At 35.7% G+C, this 15,978-nt stretch overlaps 1 protein-coding gene across 3 annotated transcripts in view; it reads left to right on the forward strand.

Annotated features, from left to right (window-relative positions):
- OMA1 (OMA1 zinc metallopeptidase) overlaps positions 1–15,978 on the forward strand; it is a 103,366-nt gene that overhangs the window by 36,997 nt on the left and 50,391 nt on the right. The gene's annotated exons all lie outside the window — the stretch shown is intronic.

Raw genomic sequence — 15,978 nt, forward strand, 5'->3', positions numbered from 1 at the left:
AGAGGAGGAAGCAGGCTCCCCGCCGAGCAGAAAGCCCGATGTGGGGCTCGAACCCAGGACCTGGGATCATGACCTGAGCCGAAGGCAGCGGCTTAACCCACTGAGCCACCCAGGCGCCCCTCATTTCATTTTTATAGATGAATCTGAGACCCCTGGAGACTAAGTTATTGGCCCAAGGTCACAAACACTTCAATCATTTTACTTGTGTTTAAATCCTAACTCTGTCACTTACTAGTTATGTTATTTTCAACAAATTACTTGACCTCGTGGGTCTTGGTTTATTCTTATCTGTAAAATGAGTGTAATAATAGTACTTAACTCAGAAGTTTGTTATGATGATTCAGTGAGTTAATATTTGTCATACGCTTAGAACAATACCTGGCATTTAGCTCCATGTAAGTAATTATTAGTTAAATAAAATAAATGGTATTTTGAACCCAGTCTTTTTGTTTCTCCTTTTCCCATTGTCCCAGTATAATGCCTCAAAAAGTATTCTGGGACCTATGTATTTCGCTGAGACAAATTTTCTTATATTTCCCTGGTTAACTCTGACAGTAAATAGTTCTATTTTAAGAAGAAAACCTAGTCTAGAAATTATCCACTTTTTCTTAATGTACTTGCGGACACCTGGTAAACACAAGTTCCTTACTTTACTCTTTTAAAAAAGATTTTATTTATTTATTTTAGAGAGGGAGAAGAGAGCATGCAAGTAGAAGGAGGGGCAGAGGGAGTGAGAGAGAAAATCTCAAGTGGACTCCATGCCAAGCAGAGAGCCCAACACAGGGCTCAGTCACAGGACCCTGAGATCGTGACCTGAGCCAGAATCAAGAGTTGGATACTCAACCAACTGAGCCATCCAGGCACCCCTGTCATAACTTGTATTGAGGCAAGTGAGTTAGGCTTGTGATGAACTGAATATTTATTTTCTAAATATTTCTATTTTGATCTATAATTGATCTATAATTTGATAATTATCATTTTATCTTTTTTTTTACTGTGGCAAGAATATTTAATGTGAGATCTATCATCTTAACAAATTTTTAATTTGTATAATACAGTACTATTAACTGTAGGCACAGGGTGGTACAGCAGATCTTTAGAATTTTTTTTTTTAAAGATTTTATTTATTTATTTGACAGAGAGAAATCACAAGTAAGCAGAGAGGCAGGCAGAGAGAGGAGGAAGCAGGCTCCCTGCTGAGCAGAAAGCCCGATGCGGGGCTCGAACCCAGGACCTGGGATCATGACCCGAGCCGAAGGCAGCGGCTTAACCCACTGAACCACCCAGGCGCCCCAGATCTCTAGAATTTATTCATCTTGTGTAACTGAAACTTTCTGCCTTTTGAATAGCAACATTGTATCTCCCTATACCCAGCCCTGGCAGCTACCATCTACCCTCTGCTTATGTGAGTTTGAGTATTTTAAATGCCTCACATAAGTGGAATCATGCTATATTTGTCCTTTTGTGACTAGGTTTATTTCACTTAGCATAATATCCTCAAAGTTTACCCATGTTGCTGCATGTGGTAGGATTTCCTTCTTTTTAAAAACTGAGTAATATTTTATTGTATGTATATACCACTTTTCTTTCTCCATTTTTCTACTGATGGACATTTAGATTGTTTCCACATCTTGATTGTTATGCGTAACGCTGCAGTGAACATAAGAGTGCTGATATCTGTTTGAGATCCTGCTTTCAGTTCTTTTATATAAGTACCCATACGTGGGAATGTTGGATCATATAATAGTTCTATTTTTAATTTTTTGAGAAACGCACATGCTGTTTTCTGTAGTGGCTGTACTGTTTTACATTCCACTGACAGTGTACTAGGGTTCCACTTTTCTCTGTGTTCTCACTAACACTTACCCTTTTATTTGTTCATTTTTTTTAATCAGCCATCCTGACACACATGTGGTGATCTCGCATTGTGGTTTTTGGTTTCCTTTCCCCTGGCGGCTAGTGATGTTGAGGATTTCTGAATATACCTGTTGGTCATTCTTATGTTGTTTTTGGAGGACTATTTACGTTTTTTGCCCAATTTTAATTGTTAATTTGTTTTTTGGTTATTGTTATAGGAGTTTTTTGTATGAAGTATTAACCCCTTATTAGTTGTATGGTCTGCAAATATTTTCTCCCATCCTGTAGGTTGCCTTTCACTCTGTTAATTATTTTCTTCATTGTGCAGAAGCTTTTTAGTTTGATGTAGTCCCATGTGTCAGTTTTTGCTTTTGTTGCTTGTGCTTTGGGTGTCATATCCAAGAAATCATTGCCAAGATCAATGTCATGAAGCTTTTCCCCCTATGTTTTCCCCTATGTTTTCTTTGAGGAGTTTCACATGTTTCAAGTTCTATGTTTAAGGTTTTAATCCATCTTGATTTCATTTTTGTCTGTGGTGTAAAGTGAAGGTCCAGTTCCATTGTTTTATATGTGAATATCCAGTTTTCCCAACACCATTTAATGAAGAGACTAGTTTTTGTTCATTGTATATTTTTGACACTTTTGTCAAAGATCACTTGACTGGATTATTTCTGGGCTCTGTATTCTGTTCAGATGGTCTGTATGTCTGTCTTTCTGTCAGTATAATTATGTTTTAATTATTGATTATGTTTTAATTATTGCAGCTTTGTAACACATTTTGAAATTAGGAAGTATGATACCTTTACCTTTCTTCTTCTTTATTAAGATTATTTTGCCTTTTTGGGATCTTTGGTGGTTCTTTGTGGATTTTAGGATTTAAAAAAAAAAGATTTTATTTATTTATTTGAACTAGAGAGTGAAAGAGCATAATTGGGGGAAGAGGGAGAGGGAGAAGCAGGTTCCCTACTGAGCAGGGAGCTTGACGTGGGCTCGATCCCAGGACACAGGGATCATGAGTGGAGCCAAAGGCAGCCACTTAACTGGCTGAGCTACCTGGGAGGCCCTACGATTGTTTTTTCTATTTCTGTAAAAAATACTATTGATAGAAATTGTACTGAATCTGTAGGTTGCTCTGAGTACAATGGGGATTTTAACAACATTAAGTCTTCCCATCCATGAGCACAGGATATCTTTTAATTTATTTGTATGTTCTTTAATTTCATTGATCATTGTTTCATAGCTTGTAGTATATAAGTCTTGATCCTTTTAGTTATATTTACTCCTAAGTATTTTATTGTTTTGATGCTAAGTGGCATTATTGACTTAATATGCTTTTCAGACAGTTTGTTTTTAGGATATAGAAACACAACTGAATTTTATGTTAGTTTTGTAACTTGAAATTTTGGTAAATTCATTTTCTAGCAGTTTTCTTTTGTGGCATCTTTAGTGTTTTCTATGTACAAGATCATGCCATCTGCAAACTGAGATAATTTTACTTCTTTTTTTCTGATTTGTGTACTTTTTCTTCTTTTTCTTTTTGCATAATTGCTCTTACTAGTTCTGATACTGTGTTGAATAGAAATGATGAGAGTGTTCTTGATCTTAGAAGAAAAATTTTGTTTTTCACCATTGATTATGTTGTTTGCTAGGGTTTTTTTCAGATACGGTTTTTATTATATTAAAGTAATTGCCTTCTATTCCTAGTTTGTTGACTTTTTTTCTTTTAATGAAAAGGTGTTGAAGTTGGTCAGGTGTTTTTTCTGCATCTGTTGAGATAATCATATAATTTCTATCCTTCATTTTGTTAATGTAGTGTATTGCATTACTTGATTTTTATATGGCGAATCATCCTTGCATCCTAGAAGTAAATCTTACTCGGTCATAGTGTATGATTTGTTTTTTCAGGCTAAATACAGCTTATTTTTAAAATGAAAAAAAAATTAGCGAAGTATGGTCCACTTTAATTTCAGGCATACAACATAGTGTGATTCAATGATTGTATTCATTACACAATGTTCGTGTTAAGTGTTATTACAATATGTCACCATCCAAAGTTATTACAATATTATTGACTATATTCCCTATGCTGTACTTTTCATCCTCAGGACTTATTTATTTTGTAACTATTCAGTTACCTATTCAGCTTTCTTTCCTACTCCTCCAACCCCTCCCCATGGTAACCATCAGTTCTTTATATTTATGAGTCTGTTTCTGTTTTTGTTGTTGTTGTTGTTCGTTCATTTGATTTTTGTAGATTCCATATTAAGTGAAATCATGTGTTTTGTATCTCTGTCTGACTTATTTCACTTAGCATAATACCCTCTAAGTCCATCCATGTTACCGTGGAGGGCAAGATTTAATTATTTTTTATTTATGGTTGAGTAATATTCCATGGCATATATATGCCATATCTTCTTTATTGTGGACATTTAATTTGCTTCTGTATCTTGTCTATTGTGAATTGGTGTTTTCATTTTTTTTTTTTTTTTTTTTAGTAAATCCCCAGAAGTGAAATTACTGAATCATATGTTATTTCTACCTTTATTTTTTGAGGAACCTTTATACTGTTTTTCATAGTAGTTATACCAGTTTACATTCCCACCAACAATGCATAAGGGTTTCCTTTTCTTCACATTTTTGCCCACATGTTCTATTTCTTGTCTTTTTGATACTATCCATCTGTCTGGTGTGAGGTGGTATCTTATAGTGGCTTTGATTTGCATTTCCCTGATGATTAGTGATGTTGAGCATCTTTTTCATGTGTCTGTTGACCATTTTTATGTCTTTTTTGGAAAAATGTCTCTTCAGATCCTCTGCTTTTTTGTTAATTGGATTTTTTTTTTTTTTTTGGTGTTGCACTGTATGAGTTCTTTATATACTTTGGATATTAACCCCTTATCAGTTACATTATTTGAAAAAACCTTCTCTATTCAGTAGGTTTCCTTTTCGTCTTGTTGATGCTTTTCTTTACTGTGAAAAAGCTTTTCAGTTTGATGTCATCTCAGTTGTTTATTTTTGCCTCTGAGTTCCTTGGAGGAGACATGGCCAGAAAAATATTGCTAAGGCTGACGTCAAGGAGATTACTGCCTATGTTTTCTCATAGGAGTTTTATGGTTTCAAGTCTTGTATTTAGGTCTTTAATCCATTTTCAGTTTATTTTTGTATGTTCCATAAGAAAGTGGTGCCGTACACTTGCGTGTAGCCATCCAACATCATTTGTTGAAGAAACTAGACTGTCTTTTCCCCACTCTATATGTCCTATGTTGAGGGCATAGATATTTACAATTGTTACATTCTCTTATTGGATTTATCCCTTTGTTGTTATGTAATGCTCTTCATTACAGTCTCTTTTTAAAGTCTATTTTGTCTGATATAAGTATTGGTAACCCCCTTTTTCTTTTTTTCCTTTTTTTTTTTTTTTGCTTACCTTTGCATGGAGTATCTTTTACATCCCTTTACTGTCAGTCTTTGTGTGTCTTTAGCCGTGAAGTGAGTCTCTTATAGGTAGCATATAGATGTATGTTTATTAAGTATATATTTATTTTTATGAGTAAAATTTTTTTCTTCCATAATTTTCTTCTATTTGTGGCCTTTTATTTTCTATTTTAAAGAAGACTATTCAGCACTTTTTGTAAGGCCTCTTCAGTGGTGATGAACTTTTGTTTGTCTGGGAAACTCTTTATGAATGATAACCTCACCAAGTAGAATATTCTTGGTTGTAGGTATTTTCTTTATAGCATTTTGAATATATAATACTATATTGTTCTGGCTTAGTTCTTCTGAATAATCACTTACAGCCTTATAGAGTTCTTCTTGTATGTAACTATTGGCTTTTCTTTTGAAGCTTTTAAGATTCTCACTTTATCTTTTAATTGTAATTATTATTTGTCTTGGTGGACCTCCTTGAGTTCACCTTGTTTGGGTCTCTGTTGGTTTCCTGTACCTGGATGTCTGTTTCCTTCCCCAGCTTAGGGAAGTTTTCAGCTATTATTTATTCAAATAAGTTTTCTGCATCTTTCCTTCTCCTCTCTCTGGGACCCTTATAATGCAAATATTAGTATGATGTTTTCCCAGGGGTACCTTAACCTATCCTCATTTTAAAACTTTTGATTTTAATATTTAATTTTTTAATTATTTTTTTAAGATTTTTAAACTTATTTATTTGACAGAGAGAGAGATCACAAGTAGGCAGAGGTAGGCTGAGAGAGAGGGGGAAGCAGGCTCCCTGCTGAGCAGAGAGCCCGATGTGGGGCTCGATCCCAGAACCCTGAGATCATGACCTGAGCCGAAGGCAGAGGCTTTAACCCACTGAGCCACGCAGGTGCCCCTAATTTTTTAATTTTTAAATTTGAGTACAGTTGAGCCACAAAGTTGTATTAGTTTTGGGTGTACAGCATACTGATTCAATATCTATATGTTATGCCCTTCCCACCACAAGCGTAGCTACAATCTGTCATTATACACTGCTTTTACAGTAGCATTGACTATATTTCACATGCTGTGCCTTTTATTCCTGTGACTTACTCATTCCATAATTGGAAGCTTATATCCCTCATTCTCCTTTACCCATGTTGTTTATTCCTCTACCTACTTCCCTCCAGCAACCATAAGTTTGTTCTCTGTATTTGCAGATCTGATTCTGCTTTTTGTTTATTTATTCATTTGTTTTATATTCCACATTAAGTGAAATTATATGGTATTTGTCTTTCTTGGTCTGACTTTTTTCACTTAGTGTAGTACCCTCTAGGCCTATCCAGGTTGTCACAGATAGCAAGATCTCATTCTTTCTTATGGCTGTGTAATATTCCATTGTGTATATATACCATATCTTCTTTATCCATTCATCTGGCAGTGGACACTTGGAATGCTTTCATATCTTGTCTATTATAAATAATGCTGCAATAAACATAGGGTGCATATATCTTTAGAAATGAACATTTTTTGTTTTCTTTGCATAAATACCCAGTAATGGAATTACTAGATAATATAGTATTTCTATTTTTAATTTTGAGTAACTTTTATACTTTTTTTCCACAGTGGCTGCACCAATTTGCATTCCCACCAGCTTTGTGTGAGGGTTGCTTTTACTCTACATTCTCACGAACACTTGTTATTTCTTGATTTTTTATTTTAGCCCTTCTTAAAAGTGTGTCATGGTATCTTATGGTGCTTCCTTTTTGTAGTTCACTGATGATTAGTGATGTGGAGCAGTTTTTAATGTGTCTGCTGACCATTTTTATGTCTTCTTTGAATAAAGGTCTGTTCATATCCTCTGCCCATTTCTAAATTGGATTGTTGGGGGGTTTTTTGGTGTTGAGTTATGTAAGTTCTTTATATATTTTGGCTATTAACCCCTTATCAGGTGTATCATTTGTAAATATCTTCTTTCATTCAGTAGGTTGAGTTTTTGTTTTGTTGATAGTTTCCTTCTCTGTATAAAAGTGCTCTGTTTTAAGGTAGTCCCAGCAGTTTATTTTTGCTTTTGTTTCCCTTGCCTTAGGAGACATATCTAGAAAAATATTGCTGTGGCCAATGTTAAATCACTGCCTGTGTTCTCTTCTAGGATTGTTATGTTTTCAGGTCTCACACTTGGGTCTTTAATCCATTTTGAGTTTACTTTTGTATATGGTATTAGAGAGTGGTCCAGTTTCACTCTTTTTTTTTTTTTTTAAAGATTTTATTTATTTATTTGACAGAGAGAGATCACAAGTAAGCAGAGAGGCAGGCAGAGAGAGAGAGGAGGAAGCAGGCTCCCCACTGAGCAGAGAACCCAATGTGGGGCTCGATCCCAGGGCCCTGAGATCATGACCTGAGCCAAAGACAGAGGCTTTAACCCACTGAGCCACCCAGGCGCCCGCAGTTTCATTCTTTTGCATCTTGTCATCCAATTTTCTCAGCATCATTTATTGAAGAGACTGTATTTTCTCCATTGTATATTTTTTCCTCCTTTGTTACAGATTAATTAACCATATAAACATGGGTTTATTTCTGGGCTTTCTATTATTTTTCATTGATCTATGTGTCTATATTTGTGCCATATCTTCATTTTTTAATATTTTTTTCTTTCCCCTGTTCAGCTTGGTTGCTTTCCATTATTCAGACTTCTAGATCTCTGATGTGTTCTTCTGCATCCTCTGATCTGCTTTTGATTCCCTCTGGTGTATTTTTCATTTCAGTTATTGTATGCTTCAGCTCTGATTGGCTCTTCATATTTTTTAATATTTAATATAAATATATCATATTTATTTATAATATATTTATATTTATTATCTTTATCTTTATATTTTCTATTTCTTTATTAAAGTTCTCACTGAATTTATCTATTTTTCTCTTAAGTGTGGTGAATATCTTTATCACCATTACTTTGAACTGTATCATATAAGATTACTTATTTCCATTTCATGTAGCTCTTTTTCTGGGGTTTTGCTTTGTTCTTTTGTTTGGAACATATTTCTCTGTCTTTTCATTTTGTCTGACTCTCTGTGTTTGTTTCTGTGTATTAACTAGGTCTGATATGTCTCTTGGTCTTAAAAGTAGTAATGTTATGTGAAAGGTGTCATGTAGTGCCCAGTAGCTCAGTTACTCTGGTTGCCAGAACCAGATGGTCCATGGGTGTCACCTGTGTGAGCTGAATGCACTCTCCTGTTGTGGCTTGGTTGTGAGTGCTAAGGATGTCTTGGTGGCTGGAGCTGGCCTTTAGCCTGCCTGTTGACAGTGACTGGCTGAAACTACTGTGGACACACCAGTGGACGTGGCTTGCCCCTGGTGCAGCTGGCTGAGGGTTGGCTGTTATCATGATGAGCATGCTGGTGGATAAGGCCAGCCCTTAACCTAGCTTTCTGCTGTGATTGCTCTGGATGCATTTGGTGAGCAGGAATTGCTATTGGCATAGCTGGCTGAGGAACCTGGCTGTAGATACTGTAGGCATGCTGGAGGGTAGCATTTGCTTCTACCCTCCCCTAGACAGGAGTCACTTTAGAGGAGCACTGCTCCTGGCCTGCTGCTTACCATGTGGCAGGGCAGGTGCTGCTTTGGAGTGGTGCCTGCTGGGATGGGTGTAGGGGAATGCTGCAGTGGGGCAAATGGTGATAGCAAGGTGATAGTGTCAGAATTGGCTCCTACAAGCATCCTGCTAGCTAGGCTAAAGGAAGGCAAGAAGAATGGAGCCTGTCATAACTTCTCTTCCCAGAGAAATCTGCAGATTCCTGCCTCTCTGGCATACGTCCTAAAATTAGACAATAAATCTTCATGTATAACAAAGACGTTTTAAATTCATGCTTCTGTGCTGGGTCTCTGACTGAATGATATAGTGCACTAGGCTTTTAAAGACAGAGACTTGTTTTCCTGTAGCCTTCTGGCTCCCTTATAGTTAAGCCTCATTGATTTTCTTTTTTTCTTCTTTCTTTCTTTCTTTTTTTTTTTCACTTTTCCTCTGTATTTATTAGATGTACATGTAAGTTAAAAATCATGTGTGTGTGTGTGTGTGTGTGTGTGTGTGTGTGTATTTTATATAATAGGTTTTATGTAAGAAGTTATATACAACAAATTATACACACACACATACATACTGGGGAGTGACAGGAAGCATTAAACTTATATTTAGGAAATACAGTAGCTATTTTTTATAGTCTTAAAGAGTGAAGAAGGTAGTTTTTTGGTGTGTTAATAAATGCATCTCCTGCAGTCCTCACATTCTCATTTATTTTCAAAGCTAGATATTGTGGAGATTTGTCTTTTTGGTTCAGGTCCTTAGGCGTGGAAGTGCCCAGTGTTAGGCCTAATACCCTTCCTCTTCCGTACTTGTTATTGTTTCTCCTCTTTACTGGTTGCTGTGCCAGAGGTTTGGTTCCCTACAGTGTCTGTGTCCCTCCTTCACTTCTTGTTGTGGCCTTCCTTTTATGATTTTGACTGTGAAAGATCTGTTCTGCCAGTCTTCAGGTCATTTTCACAGTGAGTAGCAATACCTGTAGTTGTCACCTTGATTAATCCATGGCAGGAGATAATCTTAGGATCTTCTACTCTGCCATTTTCCCCCACTACCCCTGTTGTACAATTCTTTCAATGTGCTATTGGGTTTAGTTTGGTAGTATTTTGTTAAGGAGTTTTGAATCTGTGTTTATCAGGATATTGGGTGTATAGTTTTTTTAGTGTCTTTGGCTTTGGGATCGGGATAATGCTGACTTTGCAAAATGATCTTGGAAGTGTTCCCTCCTTGTCAACTCTTTTTTGTGTGAATTTGACAAGAATTGGTGTTAATTCTTCTTTATTTTTTAATTTTTTAAATTAAATTTTATTTTTTTCAACGTTCCAAAATTCATCGTTTATGCACCACACCCAGTGCTCCATGCAGTACGTGCCCTCCATAATACCACCGCAAAAAGGCTCACCCAAGCCCCCCCTCCAAAAACCTCAGTTCGTTTTTCAGAGTCTACAGTCTCTCATGGTTTGTCTCCCCCTCGGATTTCCCCCAACTCACTTCTCCTCCCCATCTCCCAAGGTCCTCCACGTTATTTCTTATGCTCCGCAAGTTAGTGAAACCATATGACAATTTACTCTGCTTGACTTATTTCACTCAGCATAATCTCTTCCAGTCCTGTCCATGTTGATACAAAAACTAGGTATTCATCCTTTCTGATGGAGGCATAATACTCCATTGTATATATGGACCATATTTTCCTTATCCATTCGTCTGTTGAAGGGTATCTTGGTTCTTTCTACAGTTTGGCGACTGTAGCCATTGCTGCTATGAACACTAGGGTACAGATGGCCCTTCTTTTCACTACATCTGTATCTTTGGGGTAAATACCCAGTCAAAAACCTCCCAAAAAACAAGAGCCAGGACCTGACGGATTCCCTGGAGAATTCTACCAAACATTCAAAGAAGAAATAATACCTGTTTTCCTGAAGCTGTTTCAAAAAATAGAAACAGAAGGAAAACTTCCAAACTCTTTTTATGAAGCCAGTATTACCCTTATTCCCAGACCAGGCAAAGACCCCACCAAAAAGGAGAATTTCAGACCAATATCCCTGATGAATACGGATGCCAAGATTCTCAACAAGATCCTAGCTAATAGGATCCAACAGTACATTAACAAGATTATCCACCATGACAAGATGGGATTTATCCATGGGATGCAAGGATGGCTTAACATTTGCAAATCAATCAGTATGATAGAAGAAATCAGTAAGAGAAGAGAGAAGAACCACGTGGTCCTCTCAGTTGATGCAGAAAAAGCATTTGACAAGAAAAGCATCAGTTGCTGATTAAAACGATTCAAAGTATAGGGATAGAGGGAACATTCCTCAACTTCATAAAATCTGTCTATGAAAACCCCACAGTGAATATCATCCTCAATGGGGAAAAACTGACAGCCTTCCCTTTGAGATCAGGAACACGACAGGGATGTCCACTCTAACTCTTCTTTAAATGTCTGGTAGAACTCATTTGTGAAACCATCTGGTTCTGGGCTTTTCTTTTTCAGTAGGTGTTTTACTCTTGATTCAATCTTCTTTCTTGTTTTAGATCTTGTCACATTTTTCTGTTTCTTCATGATTTGGTCTCAGTAAATTGTGTGTTTCTAGGGTTTGTCCATTTCTTCTAGATTTCCAATTTTGGGACATGTAACTATTTGTAGTTACAAATAGTGATCCTTATGATCCTGTTTATTTCTCTGACTTTAGTTGTAATGTCTCCTCTTTAATTTCTGATTTTCTTTTCTCATTTTATCTTAGTCTAGCTAAAGGTTTGTTAATTTAATTTCTCCTTTCAAAAGTCAGCTTTTACTAGTTCATTGATTTCTTTTCCTGTTGCTTTTCTATTCTCTATTTTGTTAATTTCTGCTATAATCTTCATTATTCCCTTCCTTCTGCTAACTTTATACTTAGTTTGTTCTTTTTAATAGTTCCTTGAGGTGTAAAGCTGGGTTGTTTATTTGAGATCTTTTTTAATGTAGACATTTATTGCTATAAACTTCCTAATAATGCTTTTGTTGCATTGTGTAAGTTTTCATATGTTATATTTTTGTTTTTGTTTGTCATAAAACATTTTGTAATTTACCTTTTCATTTCTAATTTTACCTGTTGGATTTTTGGGAGTATGTTGTTTAATTTGCACATACTTGTAAATACTCAGTTTTCCTTCAGCTATTGGATTCTAGTTTCATTTCACTCTGACTGGAAAAGGTATGTGTTTTGTGACCTAACGTGATCTGTCCTGAAGAATGTTCCATGTGTGCTTGAGAAAATGAGTATTCTCCTTATGTTGATTGGAATGTTTTGTAGATGTCTATTAGATCAATTTGGCATATAGTGTTAAAGTCTGCTGTTTCCATCTTGATTTTTCTGTCTGGATTTTCTGTGCATTATTTAAAGTAGGTCCTTACAGTCTCCCACTATTGTTGTCTGTTTCTCCCTTCAGTTCTACCAATGTTTACTGTGATGTTGGTGCATATGTATTTGTAATTATTATATCTTCCATGTTTATTGATCCTTTTATCATTGTATAATGTCTCTTTGCTTTTGTGACAGATTTTGTCTTGAATTGTGTTTTGTCTGATTTATGTATAGTCACCCCTGCTCTCTTTTGGTTACGAATTTGCATAGAATATTTTTTTTCTAGCCCTTCACTTTCAAACTATCTGTGTCCTTTAAATAAGTCTTGGTAGACTACATATAGTGGGATGTTATTTTTTCATTCTTTCAGAAACTCTGTCTTTTGAGTGAGGAGCATAATGCATTTACATTTAAAGAAATTGATAGGGAAAGAACTTACTGTTGCTTTTTTAATTGTTTTCTCTTTGTCTTACAGTTCTTTAGTCCTTTCCTTCTGGTGCCATCACTGTATTTTGTTGATTTTTTATTATATTGACATGCTTTGATTCCTTTTTCTTTTGTATATCTTATATGGGTACTTTCTTTGTGGTTACTATGGAACTTACGAAAATGTTTTGTAGTTATAATAGTCTATTTTAAGCCGATAATAATTTAACTTCAGTTATATACAAAAATTTTATACTTTATGTTATTGATTTCACAGTTTACACATTTTAATATTGTATATTCACTAACATTCTTAGTTATTTTTAATACTACTGACTGAACTAGAATTAAAATAATTTATCTGCTACTATTAAAATATTACAGTATTCTGTATTTGTCTATATATTTACCTTTACCAGTGAGTTTTATACTTTCAGTGCTTTTGTATTGCTGTTTATAGTTCTTTTCTTCATTTTGAAGAGTTCTCTTTAATGTTTCTTGTAAGGCAGTTCTAGTGGCAATGAAATCCCTCAGATTTTGTTTGAGAAAGTCTGTGTCCTTCATTCTTGAAGGACAGTTTTGGTTGGCAATTTTTTTTTCAGCACTTTGAATAATGTCCCACTCCCATCTGGCCCTCAAGGAGTCTGCTGGGAAGACTTGTGGAGGTGCCCTTGTACATACTGATATACTTTTCTTTCTTTTTCTTTTCTTTTTTTTCCCCCCAAATTCTTTGTCTTTGACTTTTAAAAATTGCTTACAATGTGTCTATATAATTGATATCTTTGAGTTCATCTTTCACAGTTTGTCTCTGGGTTTCCTGGATCTGGATATCCTTTTCTTCCCCAGAAGTGGAAAATTTTCAGCTGTTATTTCTCTGAGAAAACTTTGTGCTCTTTTCTCTCTCTTTCCTTTTCTGGACTTCCATAATGCATATATTGGTCTACTGGATGGTATTCTATAAATGCTTAAGTTTCCTTCATTCTTTTATTTTTATTTATTTATTTTTTTTAGTTTTCTGGATAATTTCCTGTGACTTATCTTTGAGTTCACTGATCCTTTCTGGATCTAAGTCTGCTGTTGAATTCTTATAGTAGTAAATTTTTCAGTGCATTTATTTTGCATTTCTAAGATTTCTGTTTGGCATTTTAAAATATTTCTATCTCTGTTATTCTCACCTTTGTTTATGTATTTCTTCTGACCCGGGTGACTATCTTTATGAGGGTTACTTTGACTCTCTCAGGTAAATTACATATATGTTTCATTAGCATCACTTTCTGAAGATTTTTTTTCCTGTGGGATATATTTCCCTGGCTGTTCATTTTCCTTGACCCTGAGTTGGTATATTTACATTAGAAAAAAAAACAGCCAGCTTTTCCAGGCTTCGTGAACTGGCCTTCCATAGGAGAGGATCCTAACCAATTAGCCCAGCCAGAGACTTTGTGGCCCTCTCAAACCTTTGTGCCAGTCCAACCCCATTTTTGTTCTTAGTGGAACCTAGACATCTCAGGTATGCCAGGTCCTTGGGGAGCCTGGGTGGCTCAGTGGGCTGAACTTCCAACTCTTGAATTTGGCTCAGGTCATTATTTCAGGGTGGTGAGATTAAGCCCTATATTGGGCTTTCTGCTGGGTGTGGAATCTGCTTAAGATTCTCTCTCTCTGCCCCTCATATAAATAAAGTACACCAGATCCCATCATTACTCTGTGATAGGTGAATTGTAGGCATTTTCTCAGGCAACTCCCAGAAATGTTGGAACATTAAATATATGGTTCACTTTCTTTCCTCCCCAGGGAGGAGAAGCTCAGATCTGGGGAATTTTGCCATTCACTCTATTGGAGGGAGCGGCTATTGCAGTTGTTTGTGTGCTAGTTGAGACTGCTATCCTTATTCTCACTGGCCTCCAGGCTAACCATGTGCTGCATTTCATCAGTGCTTTGAGACAAGACAGAAGCCAGTTCCTTGGACAGCCCTGGAAAAGTTGGAATGTTGGATACATCATCCAATTTTTTCCCTTACTAGGGAGAAGCTAGTGTAGGGTAGGGATTATGGCAAGAGGCTGTCCCAAATCTTCCTACTGGCTTTGATGTGTATGATTCACAGTTATCTAAGGTACAGGAGCATCTAAGCTAGTTTCTGGATCTCTCAGAAAGAGAATTTGTCTGTATATTGTTAAATCACTGTGTTTGTGTTGGGAAGAAGGGTCCGTTGCTTCTTATTCCCATATCTTACTGATATCCCATCACTTATTTTTCACAAACTAGGAAAATATAAGTAAAATACCCCTTTTGAAAACAAAGTTATCTCACATTAATGGTTCTTTGACTTGGGTTTTGGAAATACAGACACACTTCAGTATCTTTATCTTACTATTAAAGCAGATATCGTCAGTCCTTTTGGAATACTTTTAAGTTGGGAATATTTTTCAGTCTGTGGGGTAATTATTTTCTTCTATTTCTGAATACCAAATATTGCTTTAAAGATTGCCTTTGTGTTTTTTAAGAAGAGGGAGGTACTTTATTTTACTTTTGATTATCACTTTTATTTATTTTTGTTTTATTTTAGAGAGAGAGCATGCAAGTGGTGGGGGAGAGAGAATCTTAAGTGGGCTCTGTGTTCAGTGTGGAGCCCAATGCAGGGTTTGATCTCGTGACTCTGAGATCATGACCTGAGCCACAGACAAGAGTTGGATGCTTAATGGACTGAGCCACCCATTGCCCCTGATTAACACTTTTAGTGTGAAAAAATTTTGGATATTATTTTGGTATGTGTAACAGAATACCTCATAGTAGATAATTCTTGGATTTGTAATGTCTCTTGAAATGTTTATTTTTTTCAAAAATCTTAGTTTTCAGGGGTTCTTTTGTTTTGTTTTGTTTTGAGCTACTATATGGGCTGTGCTTTTTAAAATGTAGTAACTGTTTCAACTCATATTTTTATGAATTCTCTTAGAAGAATATCTTGCTTGCTTGTCTCATCTTGTATTTATATTATTATGAATATGTTGACCTGCTGTTGAAGGACATATTTCTGTGTGTGTTTAGAATTCAGTATCAAATAACTACTTATGTGTGGACACACAAACACACACACAAGCTCACACATATGTTACTTATGTATTTTACACATATATAGATATACATATATTTATATTTATTTTTATCTTAAATGGGTCACGTATTTATTTTTATCTTAAATATATATTCCTATTTATAAATATGTATATATATCTGTCTATATATGTACAATAAGGTAAAATACTTTGGATTCTTTTTAATTTAGAGTATTCAGAGGTCTTAAAGAATTATGTTGCAGTTCTGATGGTGGAGTAGGAAACACCAGGGATTTGTCTCCCCAGATAGACTACA

The sequence above is a fragment of the Lutra lutra genome, chromosome 4, assembly GCF_902655055.1.
Source record: "Lutra lutra chromosome 4, mLutLut1.2, whole genome shotgun sequence".
Taxonomy (NCBI): Eukaryota; Metazoa; Chordata; class Mammalia; order Carnivora; family Mustelidae; genus Lutra; species Lutra lutra.